Here is a 16,740-nt window from a genome sequence, read left to right on the forward strand (position 1 = left end):
CTGGACTCTGCTGTACTGGCATATTTAATCAATAAGAAATCAATTCCTATAAGATTGCCTATAAAAATTGATATATAACAGGTTTTAGCATTTTATCAAACTTAACATACATTAATTGTCCTTGGAAATTTTCTGAGAAATATATTTTTCCTTATAAAATTAAGTATCAGCATGTTAACTTCTAAGAACAAACAAATAATCCTCTTGCTTAGCTGTTGTCTTTAATTGTAATTGGGTTTATAGCTGCCATGTAGTACTCCACATTAAAAAAGAAAGAAAGAAAGAAAGAAACCCTCAGAACCTTGAACTGATGCTGCCCCTCAACAATCTAGCATCTTTCATGGGGAGATAACAAAAAATACGAACACTCTAATAGTACCAGATACTATAGTATCCTCATCTAAAATTGTTCCCCTCTACCCCATCTAACATTTCTTTCTTCCTAAACAAGATTATTTGCTCCCATCTTTCCAGTCCATAAGGTGAGGCAGGCCCAACCCACAAAGGGTGGAGCATGGTTTGTCTGAGAATACCACGGTAATCCCATGGTCCTCCTAATGTGTGGGGAAGTAGATCTACTGGGAATACTTGAAGATGTTTAGTTCCCTCTTATAAAAGCATATGAGGAGAAACAGTTCCTTTTCCTACCTTTGGAAATTGTAAGAGAAAATGAATCCTGAAGCTGCTCCAGGCAGGCAGCCTACTACCATTTCCAGAACACTGACGTGTGGTGTATGATAGAGAAATGAGATACAAAGTCCCACGATCACTGGCGACATCACTGACCTGATGACTTGACCAGTTCTGGAGATGAGCTACACTGGGTCTGTCTGCCATGTGAGACAAGGAGTTAAAGAAAAATAAAGCAAATTAGATTGGTTTTTCTCCACTAGCAACAGAAAGCATCTCCACTGAAATATTCTTGCCATGCATTTTAATCCTACATTATAATGTCAGACCACAGATCTAAGATAAATGAGACAACACACTTCTTCATCTTGGACAACACAACAAAAGTCAAATTGCAATCCTGAGGTCAAACAGGGTTTGATTAAACCATATAAATATTGACTACATGAATGTTAGCTTATAAAATTCCTGCAGAATGATAATCCGTTTCACAAAAATAATGCATAATACAACTAAAATATACATAAGATAAACTTTGAATTGGCTTGCTTGATAATTATGTCTGTCTCTGATAGTGGAGAATTGTGTTGAAATCACTATTACCCCAAAATGAACTTCTGAATCTACTGTCTACTCTTTGGTTTTGATTTACATTTCAAAGTGACTCTTTAGACAGAATATGATAGCAGAACTCATCATCTCCTTAACCAATTTAGGTGCATTCCTCTGAAACCTTTCCAACTCATACCATGGAAGTCTAAGGAATTTAGAATTATGTATTGATTTACAATTATAGTTCCACAGTGTTTTATCAAAGGGCCAATTTGGTTTACATTCTAGTTTGTCTCCCACCATATAATTTTTGTCATATTTGTTCCATCATTGCAGTTTGGTTTTAGTTTTTAATGTACTGTGTTTATAAACTTTTTATTTAAAGTTTTTATTATATAAAATATTTGAAATTTCCTCAAATTAAAATTATTAAAGAAGACATATCCCGAAAAGTCCAGCCTTCATCTCTGTTTCCTTCAACTTATTCATTCATTTTGCCCAAGACACAACCACTTTTTCTAAAAAAAAATACTTCCATTGTCATATATGGAGAATTATGTAGATTAGAGATAATGATAGATGTGATTATATAAAATGAGTTGATATAGCTATATATTCCTATTCTCTTCCTCTATCTTATTAAACAAAGTATTGTGTGTTGTATAAACTTTCCTGTACCTATAAAAATGCTTTTTAAAGATTATTTTATAGCAGTGTATTATTTTTCCTTCAACTACATAGTATTTCATTGTTTGTATGGACATCAGAGATTCATAACTTCCCTTTTCTTTCCTAGCACTGCTTCTGATTTCTACTAAGATAAGCTCTCTCTGGGATGTTCCTGTAGACAGTAATCTGGAAGGGTCAGAAATGCATGTTTTCCCCTAGAGTCATGACTTTGTCCAGATGATCTGAGACTTACTTATGGGGAAGGTTGGATCCCTAGCCAAAGTGTCAACATACCACCGAGTTTATCTGAGGGACAGAAAAAGATGGAAGTATAGCTAGAGCTTACCATCAGTATAATGAAAGGGGTTTATATATAATGAAAGTTTTACTTTCCTATAAGAAATCTGGGAAAGGAGCACCTGGCTGGCGTGGTCAATGGGATATAAAACTCCTGATCTCTAGGTTATGACTTTATACCCCACATTGGGCATGGAGTATACTTAAAAAATAAAATGGAATTCAAATATTAAAAATGAAATTAAAAAATCAAAGATAAAGAGACAAAAGAATGTGATTACAAAAATTCTGAGGGCATCATATCCTTAAAACTTACTTGCATTTCTGGGACAGCTGGGTGGCTCAAGCATTTAACTGAGTCATCTGCCTTTGGCTCAGGTCATGATCCCAGGGTCGTGGGACTGAGTCCTACATCAGGCTCCCTACTCAGCAGGGAGCCTGCTTCCCCTCTGCCTGCCACTCCCCCTGCGAGTGCCTTCTCTCTCTCTCTAACAAATAAAAAGATAAAAAACATCTTTTAAAAAAACTAACTTGCATTTCTCATATTTTTTGTTCCCTTTCCTTATCCCATGGTGCAAAGGGACTTGTGTGTTTGTGTTTGAGAACACAGACATGTAGGACATCATATCGATCATTAAGGGCTTCCTCCTACATCCAAAAACATGTTTAATTACAGAATGCATAAAGTCCAAAAATAAATGGGGAATGAAACAAAGATGACTTCCATGATCCATATCCTGAGCAAAATTCTAGAACATAAATGAAAAACTATTATTTTCTTTAAGGGAGTCCTCCCTTTGTCTTTTTTTAATGCTTCTTTTCCTTCAAACTATATGAAGCAGATGATTTTCACTCCATTTTTATTTAAGAAAAGCTTATGAAGACACATGAGCAGAAGGTGAGTTCCCATGCAAGGGAGGCAGGAAGGGCCACACAGAACGGTACCAGGAGAGGAAACAGATGAGGTCCTGCAGTCACACTGGAGTTTCCAGGTCAAAGACGGGACAGACAGAGCCACAGGGAGGACAGGTGCTTCAAGGTCACTAAAGTGGGGCCAACCAGATCTGAGAAAGCACTGTATTTGTAAAGGAATGAGAGCTGGAAGCCTTTCACTCTGCAAAGAAGCTGGGAAGGAAGGTTCTTCCTGGACTGTCACCATCTCCATGTCAGCTCAGGAGACCTGCAGAGACAGAGTAGAGTGTTTTGTCCAAACCCACTTCTCCAAGCAGCTTCTTCTCCCCTCTCCCAGGGCCTTGAGTTAAAGCCCTGGAGCAAGAAGAACATATTCTTAGGTCTCCCTGAGACAAAGCTATACTATAACACAGAACTTTTACTAAAAGGAGAGAGGAAGCTTCAGTGTAAACTGCCTGATCAGAAGTCAGATTCAAAATCTTTCCCATTTTTTCTGTCTTTCACCTTTACCACCAGTTCCAGAACAACCAAATCTATCACTAAAGAGGATGACAGAGCATTACCTGTTGGCTGAAGTCCAGAGTGTCCTGGGAAAGAGAAGGGAAGACATATACTTAACAGATAAGGAGGTAAATCTGTCCCCACTCATAAGGTCCCAGCCCCAGACCCGCTCCTTAGATTTCTCTAACAACACAACCTACATGACATGATGCCAGAGTGGAGAAAAAAGTGAAAGATGTGACCCATGAAGCTTCCATCACACAAATTCAGTGTGATTTCACTAGCTTAGTGGCTTTTCCTGCATTTGGCCCAGGATCCCAAACCAAGATCCCCATGCTTGTCAACCTCTCTCTTACCTCTACAGGCCATAACCTCTTATGCAGCAACCTAGTAACAATGGGGCTGTTGCTTTCTAGATTTCTAAGAAATCTGAGGTCCAATTGGGAAAGAAAGGCTTCATACAGGGCCACTGGTACACAGAGACCTGATTTGATCAAAGCTCCCCCACAGGCTCTTTGGGGAGGCTCACCAACAGGTGTCTTACCCTTCTGATTCCTGAAGTAGATGAACAGCCCCACCACGAGGAAGAGCAGACCCAGAACAAAGCCTCCAGTTCCACTCAGAATCTTGCTCTGTGCAGACCCAGACTGTGCCCCGAGAGAAAAAACAGTTTTAGTGATTTTTACAATAAATTCAATTTCAATGGACACTCTGGGATTGAGAACTCTGAGAATGAGGAAGGCAGGTTGCCTTGAAGATATCGAATAATTTTCAATTTCTGGAAAAGAAATTTAAAAATCACATTGTAGAGATGCAATGTTTAGTCACTGAACTTTTTAAATATCACAGCTCTGACAAATCCACTTCAGCCTCAATGGATGAGGAGCCTGGGACTCGATGAAGTTCAACAGATTGTGCAGGGCAACACAGCTAATTAAAGGAAGAGTCAAGATTGGATTCCCCTCAAGTCAGGAAGGTCCCTACATTATGGAGGATGTGCCTCTTCTGAGACCACAATCAACAACTCAGAGCAACAGTGCCTGAAGCACAAGCCCAGCCTAAGGCAGGGGACAGATGTCCAATGTGAAGAGGGAACCACGACCTGTAAATCATGGAAAGTCTCAAAACATGGACAACCTCTTTCTGTCTGCCAGGCATAACTGCCTCCCCAAGGAATGCAGGAACTGTAGAAATGATCACAGGATATCTAGAAACTATCAGAGGATTTCTACCACAGGCTATTACTCAGCAACCCCCAGTGATCTGTGCTGAAGAGAAGAGATCTTGGAGCAAATGAAAACATGGTGTAAGGAGAGAGAACCCTGACACTCAGGAAAAGCAAAGTCCCCTCCTTAGTGCGTGAGGAACTTAGGAGGTCAGAAAGCTTCTCACTCCATTCCACGGTGACAGGGCTCGTCAAACTGGGGTGCTCCACTTGGCAGGTGTAGACCTCTGCACTCTAAGGAACTATCTCCAGCATCACCAGGGTCTGGAAGGTCCAGTCTCCATTACGGATCAGGCCTGTGGACATGACCCCAGACTCCTCTTCCTGGCCATTCCGGAACCACCTGACATCAATGTGGCCTGGATAGAAACCATTCACAGAGCAGACCAGGAGGTTGTGGTGCTGCAGGGGCTGGTTCTTTGCAGGATACATAGTCACTGTAGGCTCCACTAGAAGAGAAGAGGTAGAGGGACTCAGTGAGGAAGACAGACTCAGTCTCCCAGGTTGGCTGCCTGGCTGCCTCTCGTTTCTGGTCTTGGGCTGAGTCTCAAGCAGGTGCTCCCAAAGCTGGCCATGTGGCCCAATGAGTATCAGTATCATGAGTCTTGAATTTAATACTGACAGCATGGGTCATTAGTCTTGAGAGATGTTGGAGAAATTTCTGGAGTTTATTTTTCATAGTGTGAAGCAGTTATTCCTTGTAGAAGTGTTTACAAATTTTATAAGGCATAAAGTGTCTTAAAAGCACGATTTCTTGAGCAAGATGACCAGACTCTGCTAGTTTACTGTTTCATCCTGGGAGAATATTTGCATTCCTCTGTGCCCCATCTTTCTAAGGTATCAGGGAATAGTAATATTAACTTAGCTGTTAGAGTTATGTGAAGATTAATGCACCAAAGTATGTAAAACGGTAACTGGAATTTAGCCTTCAGTATGTGTTAACTACTTATTATCTTTGTTCTGTTACTCAAAGCAGGGTGGATAAATTGGGGAACAGCTTGAGATAGATAAGGAAAGAGAGCATGAAATCCTGGGAATGCTACACTCACACCTTAGAACAACCTAGACATGGTTCTACCCTGGGAAGCAGGAAAGACAGAGCTGGTTCTCTAGCTCTGGGAGCTGAGTCCAAGAACAGCAAGAAAACTCATTTATTTAAAAAAGTTCTCATAATTCCACCAGCTGATCAGTCCTTCTTTTTTGCAGGATAAAAACATCTATTATTAGAATTGTTATCATTTTATAATTTTTTCCCTTTTACAACTAACATTTGAGTTCAGGGCAGGGTCTGAGACTAATAAGTATCCTTAGTACCAGGGACCATCCTTGACACTACAGCCTGAATAAATACAATTTCTGTTTTTGTAAAAGAAGAAATATGAGAAAAGCTTTTTTTTAACACCATAAAATTGTAGAGTTAAGATTGATGAGAAACAACTGCTAACAATTTTGCAGTATATTTCCTTAAATAAAAATGTTTACATCCCTAACAGAAGAAGTAATAAACAGAACCAAAATACAAACCACAAACTAGGGAAAATGCTAGATCAAATGTCAGCAAAGCATTAATAATCTTATTTATAGAGCATGCATAAAATCACTGAGAAAAACACCAAAAGCCCAGAGATAATAGACGGTAGATAATTTTTTAAACGCTAACAATGATTAGCCAAATAATATATGAAAAAATGTTCAATAATCTTAGAAATCAAAGGAATAGAGACTAAAAATTAACAAGATAAATTCTCAACTGAGCATGTGGCAGTATTGAAAAAAAAAAGGTCTAGCAAAGGGGACTGTGAGGTAAATTGTTACAACTATATAAAAAATCATATGCAACTCCTTAAATACTTTCATCATTATAAAAACAGCAGTATCAATATGTTTTGTAACAAAAATGTAATTAAAAATGCAGTTGCAAAATCATTTCAAGTATATAAGAATACATATGCTAAGAAACAAAGCAAGGAGCTTTTGGGTGGCACATTAGACTTTTTGGTCTTGGTTTAGGTCATGATCTTAGGGTCCTGAGATGGAGCTCACCCCTTCTCCCCACCCCTTCTTCAGGCTCCAGCTCAGCAGGGAGTCCCCTTCAGATGCTCTTTCTCCCTCTCCCTCTGTCCTTCCCCCTGCCTATGGTCTGTCTCTCTCTAAAGCAAATAAATAAATCTTAAAATTAAAAAAAAAAAAACACCAAGAAGTTGAGGCCTAAAAGTAGCTTCCGATCAGAAGGGTCTCAGAGGTCCCCTGAACCCATTAAAAATTAGTCTGACACTTTTTTTCATGAAATTGGTCCCACACACAGACAGGCACACTTCCTTCAGGGGTTCAGGATTAAGAAGGGTGAGTGCCAAGAACAGAGGGTGACTGGCCTCCTCACATTCTCCCTAATCTTTTAATCCTCCCCTCCCTTCCCCTAAACCTTCACCCCAACCAGGACACCCTCCACTTCCATCCCCAGGTCTCCAACCACCTGCCTAGTGTTCCCTCCACTGCAGCTCCCGAGCTCCCCTCACCTCTCCCTCAGGGGTTACCAAGGATGTCAGATGTCCCCTCCTGTGTCCTCCCCCCACACCCACTCTCCCAGCCTATCCCCCATGTCCAGGCCCAAAGCCCAGCTCACACTCATTCTCGGCCCCTCTCACTTCAGAGCACACCCCTCACACACTGTCCCCACAACCACACGGGGACACAACCATACAATCACAACCACACACTCTGCACAGTGACACAAAGACCACACTGTCCCTGACAGGGCACTGTCACAGGGATCCTTCTAACCTGTACTTGCTCAAGACCCTGTGCACTCATCCCAGACTAGTCTGTCTCACTGTGTCTGTCTGTCTGTCTGTCTCTCTCTCTCTCTCTCACACACACACACACACCCACACACACACACTACTTCCCCCAATCTCCTCCCCTGCCAAGCTCACCTCGGCGCTGCACCGTGAAGCTCTCACCCACCCCGTAGTTGTGTCTGCAGAACGTGTCTATTTCGGCCTTTCTCTGCTCCAGGTGGTCCTTCTGGCCGTTCCAGTACTCAGCGTCCGGCCGCCCCAGCTCGGTCACCGCCAGGTACTTCCCCAAGTCGCTGTGGTAGCGCGCATACTCCTCCCGGTTATAGACTGCTTTGGCCAGGTACCGCACCCGCTCCGTCCCGTTGGTGAAGTAGCACTCGCCCTTAACCTGGAACAGGAAATGTGCTGTGGGGACAGAGACGATCCGGTCACCCGCGGGCTTCTGGAAGATACTGACGGCGGCGCCCCTCGCTGGCTCCCCCGGCGCCCCCCAACCACCAGCACACACCGCCCGTCTTCTCTCTGTGGGCGGCGGGAGAGGCGGCCACTGGGTCCCGGGCTCGGCGGCGGACCCCCCAGCCTGAGCAGCGCCGGCATTTGCCCCTCACCGCCTCCTCCTGGACGCCTGCCGCTGACAGACACCGGCCTCCCTCCTTTCCTCCCACAGCCCTTTCCCCCGCCTTAAACACGTCCCACCTGCTTCCCCGCCCCCTGAACGCTCGGTTTGGGCAGAGCTGACTCAGGCCCCTGCGGCCCCGGTGAATCCAGGAAAGGAAACAGACGGGTCCCCTCCACTCCCTGAGCTGAAAATGCAGGGAAACTGACGCACAAAACCCAACCAGGACAGACTTTGTACGGGGTGAGAAACGTCTCAGAAGTGTGCAGTTCTAGAGCCGAGAATAAGTGGATGATCTCAGTTACCTTGGAGTGCCAGAGAGGTGGTCTCAAGGGTGACATTCCAGACGTGACATGAAAGATTAAGTAGATGTGAGCTGAAAGAGAGAGAGAGCGCGCGAGAGTGTGTGTGTGTGTGTGTGTGTGTGCGCGCGCGCGCGCGCTTGGGGGAAAGGAGGCACATTTCAAGTCAAGGTCATGTAACTGTGCAAAAGCTTGAAAAAATTGAGAAACTTCCTTAAAAAAAAAACAGAGAAAACAGTTCACTGAAGCAGAGAGTGAGAGGAAGAAGGACCTTTAGAGACATCACATGCAGTGGAAACTAAAAACCTATATGGAAAGGTAGTATTTGACTTGTATACTGAATTCAAGGGCATATGAGTGAGGAATTTTAAGGAGATTAAAACCATGGTTGTAATACAGTTTCTCCATCTTTACCTACATTTCCAAATTCAGACGTCTCAGAAAACCAGATTGCATTAAAATTTTGATGCAGAACCCATTTGGCAAATCTAATCTGATGAGGTAAAGGGTCAAACACATCAGAGCTCTAATTTGTCAATCGGCCACATGTGCTCCTAAAGTTTCAATATATGTAAACATACACACATCATCATATATGTATGCAAATATATGCATATACATACACACATATATGCATAGATGTATGTATATTGATATTCCTGTTTCACGTTTAATCGAACTAAGAAAAAAATTTTTTCTTAAGATTTTATTTATTTATTTGATAGAAATCACAAGTAGGCAGAGAGGCAGGCAGAGAGAGAGGGGGAAGCAGTTTCCTGGCTGAGCAGAGATCCCAATGTGGGGCTCGATCCCAGGACTCTGGGATCATGACCTGAGACAAAGGCAGAGGCTTTAACCCACTGAGCCACCCAGGCGCCCCAAGAAACATTTTTTATTCAAGTCTGATTAACATGAAAAATTTAAAAATAGGAGAAAAATACCTCTGTGTTTAAAAGGGAGACACACACACACACACACACACACACACAAAACGGGAGCATTTGACATTATCAATATAATAGAATGTAGAATTACTACAACGTTTAGATATATTTTACTGAAAAATACTTGTGGCAGTCACAATTTATGCCTTCTAAAGGCAAGTTGTTGAAAGTTAACGGAGATGGTGATTGTCCAGAAATCACGGAATATTGAAAAACATTGTATAAGGCAAAAAGTAAAAATAAAGATCTTGGCTTGCATCGATTCAATGGGCTCTATAAGAAATTGGTGAAGGTATACAACATTATAGTTTATTATTTCCTTATTTAAACAAACTAAAATAAACCACAAAGACCTGAATTGGAAGGTGAGTGTGTGTATGGAGTGTGAGTCTACAGTTTTGAGAAGCAACACAGTATAAATCAGTATTTTCAACCTCAGCACTGTTAACATTTTGGGGTTCTGTTCATTTGTGTGAAATGATACCCCATATATTTTCCAACTACAATGGTACAAAAACTAAAAATCAAAGGTAAAACAAAGCTGGAAAATCTACAATGGAAATGTTCAATATTTATATGTAAATATTAAACAACACACTACTGTACAAGCAAAAAGCCAAATAGGAAATCAAATGGCAAATCAAATATGTCTCAAAACAAAAGAAAAAGAAAACACAAGTGAAATGTACGCTGTAAACTCTTGTATTAAGAGAAAAAGCTGAGCTCTCTCCACCAAGATGCTGAAAGGAAAGGAGGCTGAGGGATGGCTCTGGACTCTGGTAAAGAAGCAGGAAGCCAAGAAGGTGGTCACTCCTTTGTCTGAGAAAAGACCCAAGAATTTTGGCAATGGACAGGAAGGATATCCAGCCCAAAAGGGACCTCACCCACGTTGTCAAATGCCCCCGCAACTCCTGCTGCAGCAGCAAACGGTTATTCTATATAAACGTCTAGAAGTACCTCTCACGATTAGCCAGTCCCTAAGCGTTTGACAGCCACACAGCTACTCAATGGCTTAAGCTGGCCCACAGGTTCAGACCAGAGGCAAAGCAAGAGAAGGAGAGATTGTTGGCTCGGCTGAGACGAAAGCTGCTAGTAAAGGGATGTCCCCCTAAGAGGCCAGCTGTCCTTTGAGCTAGGTTCATCCTGTCACCACCTTGGTGGAAAACAAGAAGGCTCAGCTGGTAGTGATTTCATGTGATGTGGATCCCATTGAGCTAGATGTCTTCCTGCCTACCCTGTATCCTAACATGGGGATTCCCCCACATAATCAAGGGGAAGGCCAGGCTTGGGTGTCTGGTCCACGGGAAGATCTGCACCATAGTCGCCTTCATACAAGTTAATTCAGAAGACAAATGAGCTCTTCTTAAACCGTTGGAGGCAATCAAGAGAAATCACAATGACAGATGTGGTGAGATCCACTGTCTCTGAGACAATGTCCTGGGTCTAAAGTCCATGGTTCGCATTGCCAAGTTGGAAAAGGCAAAGCCTAAAGAACTGACCACCAAACTGGCCTAAGTGTGCACTATTGAATTTTCTGTACATAAAAGCGATAAAAAGTTCTCTTTCAGCCAGTGTCAAGGGAAATAAAAAGAAAAAGGAAAAAAAGTTCAAACAAACACATGACACCTGAGGGAACTAGAAAAAGAAACTTGGGGGAAATTCAGTAGAGTAAGGAAATAACAAGAAAAATCAGAAGTAAAATAAAGACCAGAAGACACAATCACATAACATTGAAAGTAATGACCCAGTTTTCAATCAATAAATAAACAACCGAAATTGACAATTCTTTAAGTACATTAACTAAGAAAAAAACAAAAACAAAAACAAAAGACAGAAGACTCAAAACCCAAAATGAGAAATGGGGAAGAGAAAACAATATAATTGATAACCACAGCTGTAGACATTTTGGACAAGATAATTGTTGCGGGAAGGCTGTTCTGTGCATTTTAAGATGTCTATCAGCATCACTAGCCTCTACCCACTAGATGTCAGAGGAAACCCCAGTTTCAAAAAACCAGAAGATGGCTCCAGACATTGCTCTATACACCAGGGGTACGGGGTGCTGGTAAAAATGTCCCTGGGTAAGACCACTGTTAGACTACCTGAAATATATGTGATGAAAAAGCTTCTGTTGTTTATGAGAAAGCTGAGTATTGCATTGAAAAATTTGCCAATATCATATCTGATAAAAAAAAAAAAACTTTTCCTGAGGAAATGAATTTTGCTGGAAAATAGCTCAGTACTGGCACCAGATTCCTAAAAAACATTCATAGTGCCTAATAAGAGGGCCTAAGAATTCTAACCGAAAAATGACTGTTCTTGGCTGTGCTAAGGCTTCAGGCTCACCCAAAACAAAGTGAACGGTGACTGGAAAGACTAAAATCCAGGATGTCTGAAAGATGTAATGACTTTCCCTGTGCATTATTTCTCAAACAAAAAAAATATGCAGAACCAGATATATATTTCCCAACTGACTCAATCACCACTTTGGATCAGTGACATGTTCCTGACAGCCAAGCTGGACTGTGAGAAGCCTGTAGTGTCACTGTCCCTGGGTAATTGTTCCACATGATGCTCCTCTGAGCTTCTTGTAAAAACTAAAGCTTTTTGCTTTGAATTTCCCACAGTGTGACGTCTGTGTTGAAATCTTATGACCGAAGAATTTTTGTCTCATCAAGAGCAGGTATAGTTATTAAATTCCATTCTTGTTACAGTTTACTGAGAGAAGCCTACAAATCCACAGCTTTCTGAAAGAATCAGTTACTAGTGCCTGTTATGAAGCTAAAAATTAATAAAACAACTTTAACAAGTGTTTGGCACAGACTTTGGGCTGTGTTCATGTTTGCATGTGTGGGAGGCCACGGTAAGTCTTGAGACGAGAACCAAACCAGGCCCTGACTTGTGCCTCCTTTAAAGGCTGAATAGCCGATCAAAAGGCTTAGGTCGATAAAGTTGAGTAGCACTGAGAAAGGGTCTGTGCTATGTCTTGTGTGCTCGCCTACGTGACTTCCCACACATTTGCTAGTCAGATAGAAACGATTTGGTCGGGGTCAGAAATTCTTGGCTTGTCCTTGCTGTCCTTGCACGGGCTATAGACTACACCACTGTGAGACTGTGCTGTGCTTACATAAACTATGTCTTGAGTAGCCTTGAAGTCAGTACATCTGGCGCTAGAGGGTCTGCTATTGGTGCTTGGGAAACAGATAATGGGAAAGCTTGAAGGATTTTCTGTGCATTTTGCAAACTCTTTAGTAATCAGCTAAAAATAGATACTTTCTTATGATTGTTTCTGTTAGCTATATAATGCCTTGCTGCCTTGAATAAAATTGGCACTATTGGACATCCTCCTTGGTGCTCCTCCTGCCCCCATCTCTTTGTCTCTTAATTTCTTTTCAGCATCCTCTTACCCTCACGTTCCTGGTCGATTTGTCGTGCCGGATGCGACATGCATGAACTAGCAGATAAAGATTTTGAAAACTAGTATGTCATTAGTAAAAGAAAATCATATCAAACTTCAATATAAGCTAAAGTTAATCAGATAAAAATCTAAATAATATTTTTTAAAAAAAGCATCGACAGTGAGGTCATGGTGGGCATCCCCTAGTGATAGAAACATGGTAGTGGCAACCCAGAGAGCACTCCTCAGCTTACTCCCCACACTCCAGCCACTCCAGTCTTCCTTCTGTCCCTTCAACTCAGCAAACAAATTCCCACACTTGGGTCTTTATCTTGTTTTTTCTCCTCAGAACACCTGTCCCTCATATCCTACACATGGCCCATTTCTTCTCATCACTCACGTCCCAGCTAAATGTCATTCTCTCAGGGACAGCTCCCCAGCCACTGGAACTGAGGTCAGGTGAATCCAAATCTCTGTCACAATACTCTGCACTGTTGTGTTTATACCGCACTTACTGCTCTCTGAAATTTCTTTGTTAAATGTTTATTGGGCTTTCTACACTGTTGTTAGGTAAGTTTTTAATGACTTTGATAGTCATGGACATTTTTTCATTGAAGTATAATTAACATATAGTGTTATATTAGTTTCTGTTGTACAGCATAATGGCTCCACCATCCTGTACATGCTCAAGCTCATCACAGTAAGTGTGCTCTTCAACCACTTTCATCCGCTTACCCATCCCCCACTCTCTCTACTCTGGCAACCACCAGCTTGTTCTCCGTATTTTAAAAGTCTGACTTTTTGTTCATCTCTTTTTTTGTTGTTGATTTGTTTTGTTTCTTAACTTCACATTTGGTGAAATCTTTTGGTATTTGTCTTTCGGTGTCTGACTTACTTCACTCAGCATTATACCCTCTAGGTCCATCCATGTTCTTGCAAGTGGCAAGATCTCATTTTTATAGCTGAGGAATACTCTATTGTATATATATACCACATCTTCTTTATCCATTCATCTATTGATGAACACTAGGTTTGCACTGTACACAAATGCTGCAATATATATGAGGGTGCATGTATCTTTTTAATTAGTGTTGTTTCATTTACTTTGGGTAAATACCCAGCAGTGGGATTACTGGATCTTATGTGACTCTATAGTTAATTTTTTGATGAAGTTCCATACAGTTTTCCATAGTTGCTACACCAGTTTGCTTTCCCACCAACAGGCATTGGGCTTCTTTTTTTTCTACATCCTTGCCAACACTTAGTATTTCTTATCTTTTGATTCTAGCCGTAGGACCTTTCTATCTTATCCAAACAGTATTCTCTGATCCTCAAACAAAACCCAGAAATAACAATAGTTGCTAAGAAAAGTATTTATAGTTTAAATGAATAAACCCAGCGTTCTGGGACTTGGATCATTGTAGATATCCTGGAAAGCAAGAAGGGGCTCAAGCTCCAACACTCTTTTACTCTGATAACACATTAAATCCCTTCTGCATCCTCTGAGAAATTCAGACAAATTTCCTCTTTTTTTGTTGGAAGAAATATTCACAGGTAAGGGAAAGATGATTTTATGAAGGAAAATGTCATTAAGTTTCAATTCATCTAATGGATCTATTATAGTGCTAAAGTTTTATGCAAACATTGGTGATTCTCTGTAATGGTGATGACATAGAAGGAAAAGAAGAGGGCTAATTAGCCTTCCCTAAACTAGCTAACTGAGGAAAACAGAGGCCACGATGAATTAGTCCATGATTTGAGGGCCAAGACCCAAGGAAGCCAATGAGTTCTTTAGACATTTAGCCCGATAAGATGGATGTAAACAACCTTCACACACTCTGTACCCTGCTCAGTGCGTTTAGTTTGAAACATATGAAATTCTTGATATTTGAATATTTTTGACCAGAAATTTGTAAGACCAGAATTTCATAAAACTTATACTATGTAAAAACCTTCTGTGGGTCAGAAAAAGGAGACATGTGGGAGAAACCAATAGTACAGAAAGGTTCAAAATAAATTCATAATAAACACTACACCCTGTGAGGTTTTCAGAAGATGTCTTAATTTCTTTAAGGTATCAAAGAACTCCCCATAATGCTCCTTATCTACAGCATCATTTCAAGTAATAAGGGCCTCTGCTTCAGCTCCAGGTTGCTTTCTATGGGAGAAATAGAAAACAAACGCTAACTTCTGTCAGAAAACCTACAAAATAGGAATATAGGTTTTATAAACATTGGAGTTCAGGAGGAAGGAAAGGAAATAATGAAGGAGACCTCTTGATACATCCTCACTTCTCAGGGAGAGACACCAGTGTCACAGATCCTGTTGAGGATATCACACAGGTTCTTCTAGAAGAGACCTTTCTAAGTCCTTTCCATACCCCAGAGATTTCCCCTTTACCAGGTATAACTCAACATAATAAAGAAAACAACTCAACAAAAAATTATATTGAAATCATTATTCCCACAGACCTCGAGGAAATGGGATGTAAGCCTGGAGATGTTTCATTGGAGAAGAGTTGAAACTGAATGATGGATATATATGTAGATTCCTTATCCTCTCTTGTAGAAAGAAAAGGCAGAGAAGTTCCTTTTGTTGAGAAAAGAAATGAAAAGCCAAATGATAAAGATCAGTGGACACTGAAGGAAATTTTACAACTTTCTAAGGGATACAATCTGAACACAGTGACAGAATTAACTCCCTTCCTTCCCTCATCCCATAATAGCTCACCACCCAAGGTGTGCACTTACATGGGGTGTCCCTGGCCCAAGCCATGGGAGGGCTCAGCATCATCAGTATCACTGTCAGAGCCGCCATCCAGAAGCCTCTAGGGAACCACAGACATGCCATGCTGGAAAATACAGAGGACAGGGTTCGTGGAGGTAGGCAAATCTAAATCAATGAGGACCAACTAGCACCATCCTCCATGCACATCCCAAATAATACTAACCAAAGAACTCATGTCTGTGTTCTTGGATTGGATGATCTACAAGTCGAGAACCAATCAGCACCAGATATGAACAGCATCATTAGTTGTCGATCAGAGATTCAGTATGAAGATCCTCTTTCGTAACAGATTGCCTACATTTGAACTGTTTTAAGTTGAGTACTTTAAAGGTTTGATCTAGTTGTTTGTGAAACATTTTATAACACCCGTATTGTGAGGCAGCTCCATATTGGGCATGAGGTGCACACATCTCTGAGACTTTTGGGACAAATGTATGTCTGAGCATGTTTAGGAGCTGAGGGAGTGGAGAGAAGATGATTATAAATTAATCTGGTCCTTATTACATCACAACTTGTTGTTGTAGATTTGAAGGAATTCCTTTACCTCTCACCACTGAAATGAAGGCTCTGTGATCTTACAGCTATTTTAATACTGAACAATGCTGTCATTCTATGGACAGCTCAGGCAGCAGCATCTCCTGGTAACTGATGATAGGCTAGAAATACAGCTGTTGATTGGAGAAGATAGTCTGCATAGTCTTATAACTAGAGATGCCTTTGATAAAGTAAAGGGAATTGGAATTTAAATTTTATTAAATTTAGAAGTTAATTACCTTAACCTGAATGAAAAGGTTTTCTGGATTTGGGACCTAAATCTAGTGGCATCTCCAGAATACACATAGAGAAAGGGACTTAGGGGCGCTGGGTGGCTCAATGGGTTAAAGCTTCTGCATTCAGCTCAGGTCATGATCCCAGGGTCCTGGGATTGAGCCCCGCATTGGGCTCTCTGCTCAGCAGGGAGACTGCTTCCTCCCTCTCTCTCTGCCTACCTCTCTGCCTACTTGTGATCTCTCTGTGTCAAATAAATAAATAAAATCCTTAAAAAAAAAAAGAGAGAAAGGGACTTAGAGGACATGATCTATGTGGATGGATGGTCTTGAAAATTCCTTT

At 41.2% G+C, this 16,740-nt stretch overlaps 1 pseudogene; it reads right to left on the minus strand.

The window, feature by feature from the left end:
* Positions 1-2,991: 2,991 nt before the first annotated feature.
* On the minus strand, positions 2,992-15,755 carry LOC125103157 (DLA class II histocompatibility antigen, DR-1 beta chain-like; annotated as a pseudogene).
* Positions 15,756-16,740: the final 985 nt, after the last annotated feature.

Source organism: Lutra lutra, chromosome 6, assembly GCF_902655055.1.
Source record: "Lutra lutra chromosome 6, mLutLut1.2, whole genome shotgun sequence".
In the NCBI taxonomy this organism is placed as follows: domain Eukaryota; kingdom Metazoa; phylum Chordata; class Mammalia; order Carnivora; family Mustelidae; genus Lutra; species Lutra lutra.